General features: G+C 29.3%; 1 protein-coding gene across 5 annotated transcripts in view; it reads right to left on the bottom strand.

The window, feature by feature from the left end:
* Positions 1–5,000, bottom strand: part of LOC113819081 (uncharacterized) — a 184,065-nt gene that overhangs the window by 156,654 nt on the left and 22,411 nt on the right. The gene's annotated exons all lie outside the window — the stretch shown is intronic.

The following is a 5,000-nucleotide window of genomic DNA, read 5'->3' as shown; positions in this document are numbered from 1 at the left end:
GGACAGAACGTTCATGTAGGGTCATATCTATGGGCATGTTCAGCTGAAATAAATATTTACACGTTACTTGTAGCCGTGGATTTTAGTAAGAATCGATGTTGCCTTTCAAAGTAAGCTCCACTTTTCTTTAGTTACGTAAATCTATTCACCACACTAGTTATCTGTTCAGGCGTGAGCAATCGTGATTACAGTTTTACATTTATTTACATGTATTCGACATAGATTATTGTAATTGCAAATTGAAAATTACTGTAATTGCAAATTGAAAATGTGATATAGTATGAGCACATCTTCCAATGTATCAGATGAAATTAAATAATCATATAATTCTTTATATCTCATGTTAGGAGGTCTGAGAGGCTGTATCAAATGACGCTCCGAGATATTGAACTTTCATTATAGGGATAAACACATACACGGGAATAAATGCATATCTACCAAGTGTAGACATGTATATCTACCGTATAGATAGATAGATAGAAGTATAGATATCCGATAAAAAGAAAGATAGCCATTTATTGCTGTATATACACATGTTTGTATTTACGAATAGTCATTGGGTCGGGCCTCAACAATAGTGTTCAATTGTTCGTTACACAGTCTACATTTAGATTCATATGCACTTCTTGCACCATTAGCAGCACATTCTGCAACCGAAACGTATTCTGGCAATAACCAAGTCACATTGCCTGGTCTTAGTTCTGTGCCGCCCATAGGAGGGCTTGCTGTCTCTATACTGATCGCAGTGCCTTATGCTACATTTTTCTGACCTTTGTGAGTTTGTCAGGTCTACCATTTCTTCCTCATGAGAACTTTTCAATATATGTGCAACCCTAGCCAGAGGCATCTCAAGATCTATTATCATCAATGCCATCCCTCTGGCTAGGATTGCACATATATTGAAAAGTTCTCATGAGGAAGAAATGGTAGACCTGACAAACTCACAAAGGTCAGAAAGCTGTAGCATAAGGCACTACGATCAGTATAGAGACAGCAAGCCCTCCTATGGGCGGCACAGAACTAAGACCAGGCAATGTGACTTGGTTATTGCCTTATCTGCAGGCTTCTTTCGCCAATCTGTCTACGAGGTCGTGCTTGCATATACCAACATGAGAAGGTATCCGTCCATATTGTATGCTGAATCTGCGCTTTGCATAAGTTACGTTACACTATTCTATTTTTTTTTTTTTTTTTTTTTTTAGTCCTTTATTTACCACCCTGGCTAACTGCACAGGCGTGGGCAAGCTGTGGTACATTTGATACATGGTCAAAGCATTATATAATAGTATTACAGTGTAAATCTAACTATTCTATATATTCCGAAACACGCGGGCGAAACCCGTAGACTTTTCGGTTCCGACAACAATATTTTATATTTGCTTAATCGCTTGTTTTGTGTATGTGTGTTTGTGCGTGTGCGTGTCCGTGCGTGTGTTTGTGTGTGTGTGTGTGTGTGTGTGTGTGTGTGTGTGTGTGTGTGTGTGTGTGTGTGTGTGTGATTGTATGTTTTGTCATTTGTGTATATGCTAGCGCGTACGTATAGATGTTTGGATACAAAGTCGTATTACACCATAACAATTAGTATTGCAATATACAGCACATTAAGCAATACGAAATAACTACAAAACAACCAAAGAGAAGCTCCATAGCTCATGGGTTTCGGACGAATCAGTTTTATTTTCTTATTTTCCCTTTTTTCATCCCCTGACGGTCAGCTGTCACTAGCATAAATTACAGCTACTTCTGCACGAAAACTTTAAGACGCTAAAACCACTTCGCTTGGCAACGGTAACCGAGTTTCCCTCAAAGGTATTTTCGGAAGGAGCACCGCAGCTTTAAGCCTAAATTATTAGAGTTGGATGGAAACAATTTTGAATATTCGCGGATTGGTGGGAAATGATTTCCATTTATCTGCATATCGGATTTCCAATTTCGAGTTAATAATAAATAGGCGTCATGAGGATTAGTGTCGCTTATGGTGCGAAGGTTAAGGGTTATGACTATTCTGGCAATGATAATGACAAAAACAAGAACAAAGAAATGATAATAATGATGATGGCAATAATACTGATAATAAAAACAACAAAACAGCAAAAACAATAATAATGATAATAAAGATAACAAAAATGATGGCGGCAAGGTTAATGTTAATAATAATAATGATAACAATTATGATAATGAAAATGATAATAATAATGATAATAATAACAGTAATAATAATATATATAATAATAATACTGATAATGATGACAATGTTAATAATATTAATAATAATAATAACATATAATAATATATGTGTGTGTGTGTGTGTGTGTGTATGTGTGTATGTGTGTATGTGTGTATGTGTGTGTGTGTGTGTGTGTGTGTGTGTGTGTGTGTGTGTGTGTGTGTGTGTGTGTGTGTGTGTGTGTGTGTGTGTGTGTGTGTGTGTGTGTGTGTGTGTGTGTGTGTGTATACATGCATGTGTGATAAGAACGAAGAGCTTAAGCGAGAGAGAGAGCTCACTTCCCCGCCATAATCGATGCAACAAGGATAACACGTCGTAAACACGAATAATATCGGTCCCGTTAGCCAGGGAAGAGCCTCCCCTGACGAGCAGAGCAGAGCATAACCACTCGTAGTGTCAGCTGCCAAAGCAACCTCATTTCCCCTTTTGCTGACGCGGTTATGTGTCATTCCCACGCGCCCTGACACAGCTGATCTGTTTCCGCACAACGTTAAGCGATATCATCTCCTCATGTCAATCATGTGTTTCCTAATCTCCTTTTTGTTGTTCCTTTACCTTCTTCTTCTTCGATCGCCAACATATGTGAGTTTATCTTCGTCCTAGAATACTGTACTAACATAACATGGTGGTAATAATTATATATTAATAGCCTTAATTATATATTAATTGTATATTAATTATATATTAATAGCATTAAATTATACATTGATTTAATTAAATCATATATTAATTATATATCAATAGCATTAAATTATATATTGATTTAATTAAATTATATATTAATTTGATTAAATTATATATTAATTATATATTAATAACATTAAAGAGGATGGCATTGATGATAATGATGATAATGACGGTTAATATAATAATAACAAACGGTTATAATTATAAATGTAGTAAAGATAAATGGTTATAATAATAGAAGAATGACAACAATGACATTACTGATAATGATAATACAAAATAATAATTATAACCATGATAATAACAGATATGATGACATTAAGTCTAGTAGGTTATGGTAATAATAATAGTGAATATAACAAATAATAATAATGATAGCAATGGTAACAGTGACAATAATGATGATGATGATAGAAATGATAATACTTATAATGATAATATTACTAATAATAAGATGAATAATAACATTAATAATAATAATGATTATAGTAATAATAATAATTATTATTATCATTATCATTATTTCTATTATTGCTATTACTAGCATTATTATCATTGTTATTATTATCCCTATTATTATCATTATTACCATTGCCATTATCATTACCATTATCATAATCATTCTTACTATGGTCATCATTATTATCATATTCATTATTATTATCATCATTATTATTGATATCATTATTATCATCTGCTTTTAATAATAAGAAGAACAGCTACAAAAATTATTATTGTTGTATTATTATTATTACTATTATTATCATCATTATTATTATTATTATTATCATTTTTATTACCATCATTATAATTTTTTTACTATTATTATTATCATTATTATTATTACTATTACTATTATTATCATAATTACTATTACTAATTATCTTTACTATTCCCATTATTTCTTTTATTATCATTATTATAATCATCACTCATATCATTATCATTGTTAGTATCCTTTATTATTGTTGTTATCATTATTATCATTGTTGTATCAACCTTTATTATCATAATAAAAATAGAAATAATGAAAATGATAATAACAATATTAGTAATGACAATGACTATTATTTCCTCTTGTGATTGTTGTCACTATTATTATCATTACTCAAGTCATCGTTGTAATTGTAATCATTATTATCATCATCGTTATTATTATAATAATGAAAATTCAAGTAAAACAATAATGATACTACTATTACTAATAATAAAAATATTAAACATAATGATAATGATAATAATAATGACAATGATCATTATAACACTACTACTACTACCAATACTACAACAAGCACTACCACTAATGATAATGATATCAACAATCATGATAATAATAATAAGAAGAAAAACAAGAAAAAAAAACTAATATTGATAATAGTAATAATAGGGATAATGATGATGTTTGTGATATAAACATTCATAGTGATGATAATGATAATAATAACAATGATAACAATAACGATAATAGTAACAATAATAGTTAATATAATAGTAATAGTAACAATAATAACAACAACAACAACAATAATAATAATAATAATCATAATAATAGCTATCATAACAATAATAATAATGATAATAACAGTAATAATAAAAATATTACTACTACTACTACTACTAAGGATAATGATTATGATTGAATAATAATGATTAAGTAATAATGATAATAATGATTAAAATAATAATAATAATAGTAATATTAATAATAATTATAATAATAATAACAATAATGATGATACTATTGATAATGATAATAAAAATAGTAATAACAATGATAATGATAACAATAATAATGATAATAATAGTAGCAGTAATAACACTAGTGATAACAAATTTTATGACGAAAAATAATGATAATATAATAATAATAATTAAGACGGTGATGATAATGTTAACAATATTGATAATAATAATAGCCACAACATTAATAACAGTAATGATAATAACAATAATAATGATAGTAATAATAATGGTGAATGATGATAATAACAACAAAAATAATAACAATAATAGGAGTAATGATACATATGATAATAACAATAATTAAGATAACAATAATAAGGATGATAAAAATAATAGATAATGA

This window comes from Penaeus vannamei, chromosome 35 (assembly GCF_042767895.1).
Source record: "Penaeus vannamei isolate JL-2024 chromosome 35, ASM4276789v1, whole genome shotgun sequence".
NCBI classification, from domain to species: domain Eukaryota; kingdom Metazoa; phylum Arthropoda; class Malacostraca; order Decapoda; family Penaeidae; genus Penaeus; species Penaeus vannamei.
This window is presented reverse-complemented; position numbering and strand designations above follow the sequence as displayed.